The following is a 12906-nucleotide window of genomic DNA, read 5'->3' as shown; positions in this document are numbered from 1 at the left end:
ACACCAACTAGGCAATCCCTTCCCCTTTCAACCCACAACTCCCCATTCTCTGGGCTGGGTAGACTCTGGAGTTGCTTGGGAGAGTTAAACACCTCCCTTTCCCTAAGCAACCCTCAAAAGATAAGCCCTCTAAAAAAAAAAAAAGTATACTCGATAGAAAATGCAGCTTGAAGCCACATACCCATCCATTCCAAACCAAAGCCACTCCTATACAGGCATCAGGAGCCCCATCAGTAGGAAAGGAGCAAAGGAAGAGACCCTGATAACATTGGGAGGTACAAGCCCTTCTCTAGGCCTAGGCCCCTCTCTAGGAATAACCTGAGCCTTTATCTAAGAAACCTTCTCTGGACAGCGGTGGCTCAGTGGGCACAACGCAGCCCTTCACTGCCCACTGGGAGAAGCAATGTTTGCTAACAGATTCAACAAGTCCACATAGACATTCTTCAAGCATCCTTCCACTTGCCCACTTGAAACTTCCTGTTCATTCTATAAATATTAACTGAGTACCTACTATGTGCCAGGAACCACCCTGGGCACCGAGGACCCAGTGGTAGTCCACAGACCAAGTCTTATCCTCACGGAGCTTACATTCTAGTCCGAGAGAGGGATAACAAACATACAGAATCCAGAAAGGGTAAGGGTCCTGAAGGTAAATAAGGCCGAGTCAGGGAATGGAGAGTTAAGCAGTGAGGGGTTCATTTCAATAGGACAGGGACAACAGGGCCTCTTTGGAGAAGTGACTTTTGTGGTGTCCTGAATGAGGGCTGGGGACAAGTCATGGGAACACAAGGGGGAAAAGGGATTTCAGGAAGAGAGGACAGAGGGGAGCATAAGCTTATCACGTCTGAGGAAAAGGAAGGAGACGCCGGGGCTGGAGCAGAGTAAGTGAGAGAAAGACTATTAAGAAGTGAGAGGCAGGGGGGCGCCTGGGTGGCTCAGTCGGTTAAGCCTCTGCCTTCAGCTCAGGTCGTGATCTCAAGGTCCCGGGATCGAGCCCTGCATCGGGCTCTCTTGAGTAGAGAGCCTGCTTCCCCCTCTCTCTCTGCCTGCCTCTCTGCCTTCTTGTGATTTCTCTCTCTGTCAAATAAATAAATAAAATCTTTAAAAATAAATAAATAAATAAAATCTTAAAAAAAAAAAAAGGGGGCGCCTGGGTGGCTCAGTGGGTTAAAGCCTCTGCCTTCGGCTCAGGTCATGATCCCAGGGTCCTGGGATCGAGCCCCGCATCGGGCTCTCTGCTCAGCGGGGAGCCTGCTTCCTCCTCTCTCTGCCTGTCTCTCTACCTACTTGTGATCTCTATCTGTCAAATGAATAAATAAAAAAAAAAAATCTTTAAAAAAAAAAAAAAAGAAGTGAGAGGCAGAGGTAGCAAGAATGTTTCTTGTTCTCACAAGAATGACCAAATCTCCCCCAGATCCCTGGAGGCCTGGGCAGCCCCTTCTCCCACCATTTGCTCCCTGGTACGTGCTGTTCCTTCCAGCTGCCTGGGAGGCCCTCTCCCGGGCCCCGCGCCTGGGCACCAACTCCCAGCCCATACGACAGGCATTTCCAGATGGCAGCCTCCATCTTCCAACTCTACAGACTAACCTCGGTGCCGCGACAATTAACTAAGCGCCACACATCTTTGAGTCTCCGGCTCTGTTTCTCTGTCCGTAAAATCGGCGTAAGGACACCCTCCTCGGAGAACTGCCCGGAGGAGGAAGGGAGCTAACCCGTGTGAAGGGTTAGAACGGAACGTAATACAGGGTTAGTCCCCGTACAAAGAACAGGGGACAACAGCTGAGGAAGTGACAGAAGTTCCTGGCTTCCCCCTGCTGGGGGCTGCCCCCAGCCTAGGACCCCGGTCTCGCTCCCAACTCCCCATTGCACAGCGCCACCCCCCCTGCCACCCTGGGGTCCACTGGCCCTGCGCCCCAGCGCTCTCAGACTTCCAGGCTTCCCGCACCCAGCCTGCTGGGCAGACGTCGTGTTTCCCTCGAGGCCCGCTCGGAGGCCCTTCCTCCCTGGAAAGCAGCACTCCTGCTTGCCCGGGAGTGAGGGGGGGACATGTCACCTGCAGGCACCCCCAGGGGTGTGTGACACAAGCCCTGTCCTCCTCCCCAGGTGGTTAGAGGGCTGCAGGGTGGGGCCGTGAGAGGGGCTCCGGGCCAGCTCCCAGAATAACACTGACCCACAACGTCAGGAGCTATTTCTCCAAGGAATGCGTGGACGGACGGCTGCGTGTGGCTAACCAGGGAGCCCACTCCACCCACGCAGCGGTGACCAGGTCTGTGTTTCTGCCGCAGACTCTCTGCACACAGCCTGGGCCCACACCCCATGACCAGAGTCTTGGCCTGATAGGTGGGAAAGCGTCCTGGTCAACCACGCCCCTGGAAACTGCTCATAGCCTCCCTGGGCCTCAGTCTCCCCATCTGTAAAATGAGAGGCTTTCATGCCTATATTTTAAAGCATCAGAACCTTGTATAAAAACATTTTCCACGTGACATAAAATTAACCCATTTAAAGTGAACGATTTGGTGGCATTTGGCGCATTCGCCACCTCTCTGGGTCCGAAACATTTTCATCACCCAAAAGGAAGCCCCGTTCCCACTGAGCGGCAGCTCCTCGTGCCTCCTCCCTCAGCCCCGGGGAACCGCCAACCTGCTTTCTGTCTCCACAGACGTCTAGATTATGGATATTTCATATGAGAATCTTTTCTTAAAATGACTCCCGTGCAAACCCTCCTTCTAGAAAACACATAACAGGGTCCCCAGCTGGCGTCCCTCGCCCTCTGTAGCCTCTCGGGGAAGGCTCTTATCTGAGACCCCTTCCTTTTGACAATTCTAGTCCTAAAGTTGGGTTTCTAAGGCAAATCACCCCCCACCTCGCCCAGTGTCCAAGAATCCAGGGCCTTGAGCCTGGGGCTACTGGCCCATTTTCCAGGTAAGGGAGTAGAGGTGCTGGATTCAAGGGTGACTCCACGGACCACTGATGCTCGCTGCTTACCGCATGCACCAGGGTGGGGTGTCAGGTATAAAGAGCTGCACAGGTGGCCACTTCCGTGGGCCCTGCCCTCTCCCTCAGGACAACAAGCCAGCCCCACACAAACTCGAAGGGACGCCCCCAGGCCCTTGAGGAGGACTCCTGCCCCCAGGCCCAGGTCTGTGACAGCCGCTCCTGTCAGCACAGACCTCTGATGAGCCCCCTGCCCACCCCCAACACTGTGTAAATAATTAACAAAACATCTGCCTTGCTTAATGACACACTGTGGCTGACACCGCTCTCAGTGCCTCCCGAGACCCTCCAACGCCAAAAGGACGCATCAAAACCTTCGAAGGCTCCCTTTCTGAGCATTGTGGGGGAGCACAAAATGCTGACTTCTGAACGTTTCCCTGAGCCACCCAGGGCACCCTGACTTGTGTCCCGCCTCGTTTTACCAAACTGCCATGTCTCCTCCCGCTATTTTGAGGGTCATGACCACAGGGCCAGGCTTCAGTGGCACCTGGGAGAGATCCCAATGCTGCTTGTGGCCTGATTTAGCGCCTCGAGATGCAGGGGCACTGAAAATGCTCTCGACAGGAAAGCAACCTTCCTGCCCAGTGATCCTGGGCAGGTCCTTAATAACCACATAGTTTCTTCACCTCCCATAAAATCCCAGGCAGCGAGCGTCAAGCATTTCTGGGGAGATACCCGCATGTGGAGGGCTTTACACCCATTATTTCCTGTCGTTCTTCCCTCAGCCATTGGAGGTCTGTTTCCCAGATGGGGACACTGAGGCTCGAGGAGGCAAATGACTTGCTCTGGTATGCCCCACCTCACTCCACTCGGTGCCAAAACTCAAGTTCTTTTTTTTTTTTTTTCCCCCAAAGATTTTATTTATTTATTTGACAGAGAGAGATCACAAGTAGACAGAGAGGCAGGCAGAGAGAGAGAGAGAGGGAAGCAGGCTCCCTGCTGAGCAGAGAGCCCGATGCGGGACTCGATCCCAGGACCCTGAGATCATGACCTGAGCCGAAGGCAGCGGCTTAACCCACTGAGCCACCCAGGCGCCCAAAACTCAAGTTCTTAATGTGATTGTGGGTTCGCACCCTCCCCTCCTTGGGCCTCAGTTTCCATTCTGTAAAATGGGCATGTGGCTCTTCTCTGGATGGTGAGCCTACTGGATTTATCGGGGGTAGAGCCGAAGGTCATTTGCAGGGTACCCAATGCCCCTTTGCAAATGTCTTCCTGACAACTCCCAGTTGTCAAAGACTTTGGGGACAACAAGGAACAAGAGAGGGCTCGCCTTGGGGAGAGGGGTCATGGACAAATTCTGACTCCGCTGCTCACCTGCAGAGAGGGGTTCATCCCATTTCCTCAACTACAACTTGGGGACTTTGAGGAGTTCTCCTCTAAGGGAATCTTGGGCTTTGGGGAGGTCTCCTCTAAGGCGCCAGCTCCGTTCTCCAAGGTCAAGCACTGCCTGCCCCTCCCCAGCCCAATTTTGAAGTGTGAGACTTAAACAACTCAAGGAAATGCAGCCTGACTGGCTCTCAATGGCAGCTTCCCTCCCCCTTCCCTCGCAGAAATTCCTTCACACTCTATGGAATTCCTACATAAAGCCCCTTTTTCTTTTCTATGAGGTCACCATTACGCAGATGTGGAAGAGAAAGAAAAAAAGGCTCCATGTGGATCAAGGTCCTTGGAACTGAATGCATTTCAGATCCCGGCTGCACTTTTCAGTTCCACAGGCCCCTCACTCATCTGTCCCCGAGAGCCCAGCCAAAGCTGCCCACTGGGTTTGGGGTGCGGTGATCCTGCTGGTGGATGCCAAGAGGCCTGGCCAGAAGACTGGGCCTTTGCCACCAGACCACCAGAGCAGTCGTCTGTGGAAAAATCCAGAGTTGGAGACAACACAGCAGAGGCTGTGTATGTGGGTCTGTTTCCACACAGCCAAGTCTGTTAGAGGGACAGATGTCAAAATGCTAGATCACACTCCACGGTCAAGTTCCCAAATTGAACGTCACAGGAAGTTACACCACCAACCGATTTGCCCCAATGTCCGGTCCTGTCTGGAAGCGGAGTCTGAGGAGGCTGCTGCTCTAATTCAGTTTGGGCCAAAGAAGGGGCTGTGAGCGTGTCACCCAGCTCAGACAGGAATGAGTGAAGCCACTGACTGACCTGATTTTTTTTTCTAAAATAAAAACATTTTGGGGGTACCAGGCTGGCTCAGTCGGTGGGGCATCTGACTCTTGATTTGGGGTCATGAGTTCGAGCCCCACAGTGGGCAATGGGCTCACCTTAAATAAATAAATAAATAAATCACTAAAAATATATATATAAAATAAAAAAACATTTCCCCAAAGACCATCTTGTCACTACCCAAGAGTCAGATATAAAATGGCCAAATACCAAAAAGTCCACTGAAGATCTTTGGTGAACCCTGGCCATCTACCTCCCATTCGTTTTAAAGCAATTTCACACACCCAGGGTGAGACCACCCCAGATGACCTCCCCACACATACCCCGGGAGCACCCTTGATCCCTAGGACCCTTGCACGTCCTGGTGACCAGCATTCTGGCAACCATCCGTAGTGACAGCCAAGGGAAGGTCAATGCTGATGTACACACCGCTTCAGAAGAATGACATCAGCAAAAATAAATAAATAAATAAATAAATAAAGATGAAAAAATGTAGAAACAAGGACTATTTTTACCTCCCCAAATCACAGGCCAGACGGGAGAGAAATCCATCAATGCCAGAAACGTGGCTGAGCCTTCGCACAAGATCTATTATTTCACACCTTAAATTAACACATCTCAAAGCAATTTGCAAATGTTCATCAATTCGCAGAGCGTACTTGGGAGAGAAATACCTTTTCCTTCCAACATCAAAGGACCCTTGCAGGGGCCACCCGCACACCCCCCAAACCGCACAGGTCCTCACACACTACATTCCTTTTGGGAACCATGTCTTGAAACCCGTGATAAGAATGGAAATGAATGAGGCAGAGAGACAGGCACAGGGCCAGAACAGAGAGTGACAAGAAACCTATGCAGAAATGATCCTGTTGTCAGATGTTCGGAACGGGGAGTCCAGGGGTAACCTGCCATCACCAAGGGTTGGAACACACTGGGCTCTTCCTGAGGGCAGTGCTCCAGCGGGCTCCTCCCCGCACAGGCCTGGAGATGCCAACCCGCATTTCATCTTGGATGACTCACCAGGGTCTTCCTCCCTCCCGGCTCTAACTCCCTTGCTTGGCCTGACCAGAGAAGAGGAAGGGGATATTCTTCTCTTTTTGACGACTGTTTTGACACTTCCCTTCTGAAACCAATCTCTGGCACTTCATGAGGAAAGAAAAAAATGTGAACTGTGAGCCCTTTCTAGCTGACAGTCCCGGCCCTGGGCGTGGGATGTCCACAGCAGAGGGGCAGGAGAGGACAAGGAAGGAGGGCAGCCCTTTCAGGAAGGCTCTCCCCCAAGCTGGGAGCCTGGCGAGGAACCCAGCCCCACAAGAACCTGGAATACAGGGACCATGACTTTTCAGGTTCTGTGGGAAGACTGTGCAGGTTCTGCTCAGACAAGTCTGAGTTCAGTCCCAGGGTCAAACACATAGCAGTCCGTGGTCTCTGGCACATGACTTCACCTCTCCGTGTCCCCAGTTTCCTCATCTGTAAAATGGGTGTCATGATAGCTCCCATCTGCGTGTTGCTGAGTGGACTGAATGAATTAAGGCCCTTAAAGCTTTTGGCACCATGCCTGGCACATAGCATACCTTTGATAAATAGTGGCCATTAGGTGTGGGCTACTTTCACGAAACCATGCCTGGCATTTCATCTCTATGAGCCTCAGTTACGTCATCTGTAAAATGGAGATGACAACCCCCTACCTCATGGGGCAGATTAAAGGAGCAGGTGTGAATGAAAGCACTGGGCACCCCATCCGTGCACCTTTAGGAGACAAGTGTCACATCCCTGGTGCAGAGGACAGGTTTGAAGTCAAGCAGGTGACAGGACTCTGCCTCAACCTCCTTTCAGCAGTCCCAGGCTGGATCTCTCTGTCTCTCTGCACAGTAGGTGCTCCCTAAACATGCCTTCCTGTCATCCCCTTTCCCTGCTCCCTCCTCGCTCAGGGCCACTGGAAATGCCCACCCCCCTACCCCCAACCCAAAGCCAGGAGCTTCCATTCTTGAAACCTGAACAATTTGAATGGCCCAAAGCCCAGACCAACCTGGGCCACTGCTTCAGTCTGAGACTTTATTTTCTGAATACAGAAACTACTTTTTAGTCATTTCCGAAGCAGACAGGACGGCAGAGGCTGACAAACCACAGGGACCATTTTAAATCCTGGGCCTTTTCTTCTGGGAAGTTAGGCAAGAACCTTCCCAAATGTTTGCCCGTGGGGCTCTCTGCCAGGGAGTGACTCATTCACAGCTCCCCACAGGCATATTTTATTTGGGGGTGGGGGATAGAGGGAGGGCCCGGCCTTGAGGGGAGAGGAGAGGCAACATTTCCAGCAAACCCAGAAGGTATTTTGTGTGTGTGTGTGTGTGTGTTTCATTTTTTTAGGACAAAAAAGAAAAAGAATGTGGATCTTTTTTGTTTCCTTCCAGGTTTTGTTTGCTAAAAGAAGACGTCCAAAGTTCACTCGGGAAGCTGCTGCGTTGGGAACAGACGCTTCCAGCCGGCTCAGCTCTGCGCGTCCCTTTCAATGAAATTCTTCTTCCATTAACACCACAATTTTTAAATGTGCCTCCAAGATTTGCCTGCGCACGACATTTTCCCCTCAGAAAGGCAAGCTGAGTTTTGAAAATTCAGGGCGAACAAGGGAGCTCAGTGTTTCTAAAGTTGCCCTTAAAGCAATGAAGACTTTCGACAGCAGAGATTTTCGACATTTATAAAGCCCCCACAAAAAACAGCCCGTCAAAACTGCAGGACAGACTTTGGAAACCAGTGTCCCAAGCCTGCTGTGATCAATTTATTACTGCCCTGAGGGCTCATGCTTGAAGCCCAGGCTCAACAAATGAATAAATCAGATTAATATCTATCTACTTAGCAGAGCAGGCAGAGAGGGAGAGACCCTCCAATACACAGACAAGTGTCCTGGGACCTTTGGGCTTCCCAGGGTCAGGACCCTGTCAACCCCAAAGGCCTGGGGGAAAGGTTATAATCTGCCAGGACCAGAGAGGGGCAAGAACCAACCCAAGAGACCCAGAGGAGTATTTAGGAAGAACTGAACACAAGTCCTCTAGTACCAGGCCAAGTAGCTCTGCTAGGCCCACCAGGGCCCTAGCCCAGCATGAGCATCCTGGGTCCTGCCAGTTGGCCCACCAAGGCCTGGCTCCAAGGCCTCCCCTACTCTGCCAAGCCCAGCCTAGCTCTGCGGGTCTGACCTCCGCCCTCAGTCACCACACAAGGCCCAGCACCCACCGGGTGCCCACCCCCAGCCTACTTCTCTCCGTGGGCTCCCTGGCATCGGGGCCAGGGGTGGACACATCCTACAAGACCCCTGGTGGGTGCAAGGGGGGGACCCTCACCCTCCATAGTAAACACACTCACACACTCCTGGGCAGAAAATACTCTTTCGCGGCGTATACAGACACTTTTGTCCTCGCAAGCTCACTAATGCACACACAAATCACTTGTGAACGCTCACCCACGTGCGCACACATACTCCCTGAACCCACACAACTCCTTCACAAAAGTGGGATCCCACGTGAAGTCCTTGGCACACTCCCTGGCAAATAGTAAACAATAAATGGCTAACAGGGAAGCCATGCCCGTGTCCCCCGCACTCATTCACCGCAAGCCACCCAACCCAGACCCTCCGACGTGCACACGCACCGTGTCCGCCCCAGCACGCACACCCCCGGCCGCACACCCCGAGGGACACACAGACACACGCCGCCCACGCACGCTCGGACGCACGGCCGCCGACACGCTGAGACTCGCTGAGACTCGCTGGTTCACTCGCGCCCCGGCCTCCCGCGTGCACCCCCGCCCGCTGTCCCCCGCCGAGTCGCGGCCGCGCGCGCGCGCACCCCCGTCGCCCCGGCTGGGGGTGACCGCCCCGCCGTCGGGCCCCCGCCCCTTCCCCGGTCCGACCCTGCCGGGCCCCGGTCCCAGGCCACTCACCGACGCGCGGGCGGCTCGGCTGCTGGCGGGAGGAGCGGCGCGCGGCCCGGCGGGCGGCCGGCCGGAGCGGAGAGTCCCACACGAGTTGGCGGCGCCGCGGCCGCACGCCCGTGCGCTGGGTTCCGCCGCCGCCTGCGCGGGCCCGCGCGCGTTCCCGCCCCTCCCCACCGCGGGGCCGCGCCGCCCCCTGCGCTCGTGCGCGCTGCCGCCACGCTGGCCCGGGGGGCGCCCGGCGGCTACAGCATGGCGCCGGGACCCCTCCGCGCCCCGGAGCCCCTCGGGCCGCGAGTGATCCGACCAGCCAAGCCCCCCATTTCAAAGACGGGGAAACTGAGGCCCAAACTCTTCCGGCGAGTCAGACCCAGCAGACTCCCCTCCCCCCTTCTCGGGTTCTAGACACTTAGGATTAGGGTCGGAAGTCAGCGAACTCCGTGGATCCCTCCCCCGCATCCTTGGGGACCCATCTACTAACATTGCTCCATTCTCGGTCCTGGTCACACTGGCCAGTCAGCTAGGGCTTATTATGTGCCTACTGAATGCAAACACACATTCAGAAGTAGGCTCCAGGGGTATCTCCACACGGTGGTGAAGGTGCGGCTCCTTGCCCTCAAAGTGCCAGCATCTCCTCATCTGGAACTCTCCAAATCCTGTGGACCCCAAGACAGTAAAAGCCAATGTGCAAAGGTTTCTGGAAGGCTCTACTAATGAATGCTTAAGACCCCCTCTAAGGAGACAGAGTCTCCGTAAGGCCCCAAAGGCTGCTGCTCAGTTCCCTGGTGCACTTCTTAAGGGAACAGACACACACCCCCTCCCCCAAGAAGGGCCGCGCCTGGTTCACACAGTTCCTGTTTCCACAATGACTGCTTGTGCTCCTCAGGCAGAACTGTGCTGTGTTCCCCCAGGAAGACTAGAACCAGGGAGGGACACTGACCGCTGAGCACGGAGCGGTTACCCCAACACTCTGCCTGGGTGTGATCCATAACGATAATGACGCCAACTGAATACCCACCGTGTGCCAGCCTCACAACTGCACAGCCATTCTCTGAAGGAGGTCTTATGCTACCTTCATGCCCATTTTACAGATGGGACAAAGGAAGCTTAGAACAGAAGCTGAGAGAAACAAATTCTCTTGCTCAAAGTCACCCAGTTAATAAGTGGTTGAGCACGTAGCTCGACCACAGACCGTCTAATTCCAGGGCCTGTGCACCTAATCTAGGCAGTCCTACCTCCTGAACAGCATAGCTCTGGGCTGCTGTGTAAGAGCAGACAGGTGGGGAAGCAGCTGGCCCAGAGGACCCAGCGCAGTCCCACACCTTCCACAAACCAACAGGGACAGAACGGGTCATTTTGCACATTGGTTAGCGGTTTCGTTGAGGACCTACTTACAATCTCACTTCGCATGATGTGCATTACAATAAATACCAGAGAGACTGAAGAGGCAGCTATAAGAAATAAGCATGGCAAAAAGTAACAGAAATAAATATAAAAGTTCTGAGACCGTGTTGCAGTGTGACTAGCAGATCAGTGATATTGACCATATCAATGCAGCAAAATCAGTTTCTTCATTCAATCCCCGACACACATCTATGAGCACCTTATATGGATCACGTGCTATTCTAGGCACTGGGATATGCTTGTGAACAAAATATAGCCCTGACTCTCTTGGGGCTTCAGACTGGGGGTGGGGCATGTGGGGAAGCAATTGCAAATATTTGCCATGGTTGAGGTTAAAGAAGTTTGGTGGAGAAAATAAAACAGGGAAGGGATAGGAAAGCCCAGGGGTGCTTTTTCATAGAGGGTGCTGGAAGAAGGCCTCTCTGATGAGGTGACATTTGAGCAGAGGGAAAGTGATGAGAGGTTTTCTGTATGTAGGACAGGCCCCAGGTTCCAAGAACAGTCCTGGTAAGCTACAGAGCAAGAACCTGAAATTCCTCTTTGACAGAAACTTTGAGGGTGGCGCCAGACCACCAGGAGGAAAAACACCGGGACCACTGCAGTTTGCAAAGCCCTAACCCAGCCTCATGGAGCCCCTTTAACAGGTGCTCCTGATATCCTCATTTTCCAGTTAGGAAACTGAGGCTCAGAGAGGTCAAGCAACGTGCCCCAGGTCACACAGTGCACATCTCTGCAATCAGCAGAGATGGGTCTGACTACAGGCAAGCTGGCACTAATGCTAAGTGTTAGGGGGATAAAGAAAGCTTGTTCACCTCCACCCCCTTCCTGCCCTCTTGGACTATAATTCAGGAGCTGACAGGGTGGAGCGTTCACTGTTTTCCTCACCCACTTCCTTCCCTCTGGCCTGGTCCCAGCCCCAGGTGATATGCTGGGGGGAAAAATCAGGTCAAATTCAGCCCAGAGACCCTCCAGATTCCCTGCACTACCCCCACTACCCTGGTCAGGGTAGGGGGTAGAGGGAAAAGGGTACAACCGGAGCCCCATTCAACTTTTGTTTTTAACTCAAAGGATTTTTCAGCGAGTCCCCAAATGAGTCACCTCGACGAAGTGCTTCACAAACTGACTCCCAGAATTAGAATCAACATGTCCCTGAGCATGCTGCCTGACACTTCCTCCCACAGTGGCATTTGTGAATCTAGTCTGGAAGAAAGGCTCTCTCTGTTCACCACCAAGAGTTTCGGGATTAGGCCTGTGTCGTTTCATTATTTCTCTGCATTAGAGGAAGAGAAGCTGCTATTGCCAGCACAGCCTCTGCACCCAGCTCCGTGTGAGACATTTCATTCTCCCGGCAGCTCTCGAGACGGGGGTCATGCTTTCTGTTTCACAGATGGAGAAGCTGGGGATCAGAGTAGTAATGTGGTTTGAGCACAGCTAGGATTTGAGCCTTGGTTTGCCGTTGTCCCCACTATTTGGAAAGAAAGCGGTGGGAGACGAGAGGAGGCACGAAAGACTAGAATCAGACCAGGCCCTTTGGACAAAAGGTCTTCTTCCCAGTGTCCCGATGGTGGGTATTTTTGTGGGGGGGACAGTCTCAGTTTTCCCAGGAAGTCTCATTTTTGCTTAATGTCTGGGCGACATTGTTATGAAGAGCATCCTTTTCAGTCCAAAAGTACCTTGGTTTGGGTGATCAACGTTAGGGTCACCCTGGCTGTGTGCAAAGCCACTGTACTGGGGGTTTCAATTTTTATATTATATTCAATACAGAATGGGGGGGCCTCTCGTCTGAGGGGTCTTCACATCCTGATGGCTATGTATTCAACCATGAGATTACAGAGCTTTCCAAGAGCAGCAATCCCAGCTGGCTGCGGAAGGAGTCAGGACTGTGTGTCAGGACTCCCTCTCTCCCACCCCAGCTCTGCCATGTACTCCCTCTGTGATCCTGGGCCAGTTCCCCAGCTGGCAAAGTGAGGATTGGATCTCTAAAAGTCCCATCAACTTTGACCTTCTAGGGTTTCCTGTTGCCCAATGAATGCTGGGAAATCAACTAACCATTTGGAAATCAACTAACCAGGAACGCAGGGAGCCATTCCTCCCCCCATGCCATCAGACAGTTCACTTTTTTATTTTTATTTATTTTTTTTTAAAGATTTTATTTATTTATTTGACAGAGAGAGATCACAAGTAGATGGAGAGGCAGGCAGAGAGAGAGAGAGGGAAGCAGGATCTCTGCCGAGCAGAGAACCCGATGCGGGACTCGATCCCAGGACCCTGAGATCATGACCTGAGCCGAAGGCAGCGGCTTAACCCACTGAGCCACCCAGGCGCCCCTAGTTCACTTTTTTAAATGGTATACCTCGTTTTGAGCGATTTTAAGTTTTAAAACATTTATTTTTTTAAGAGCTGTTACCCACAGTTCAA

General features: G+C 53.0%; 1 protein-coding gene across 1 annotated transcript in view; it reads right to left on the bottom strand.

The window, feature by feature from the left end:
* The window catches only part of LOC111145795 (NIMA related kinase 6), an 82415-nt gene extending 73288 nt beyond the window's left edge, over positions 1-9127 (bottom strand). Inside the window, exon 1 of the mRNA XM_022501012.1 lies at positions 9094-9127. The gene's annotated coding sequence lies outside the window, so the exon portion shown is untranslated. The remainder of the gene's footprint in view (positions 1-9093) is intronic.
* Between the last annotated feature and the right edge of the window lie 3779 nt (positions 9128-12906).

Source organism: Enhydra lutris, unplaced genomic scaffold (assembly GCF_002288905.1).
Source record: "Enhydra lutris kenyoni isolate GAN:26980312 unplaced genomic scaffold, ASM228890v2 scaffoldscaffold13, whole genome shotgun sequence".
NCBI classification, from domain to species: domain Eukaryota; kingdom Metazoa; phylum Chordata; class Mammalia; order Carnivora; family Mustelidae; genus Enhydra; species Enhydra lutris.
The sequence above is the reverse complement of the archived record's forward strand: the minus strand, read 5'-3'. Positions and strand labels throughout refer to the sequence as shown.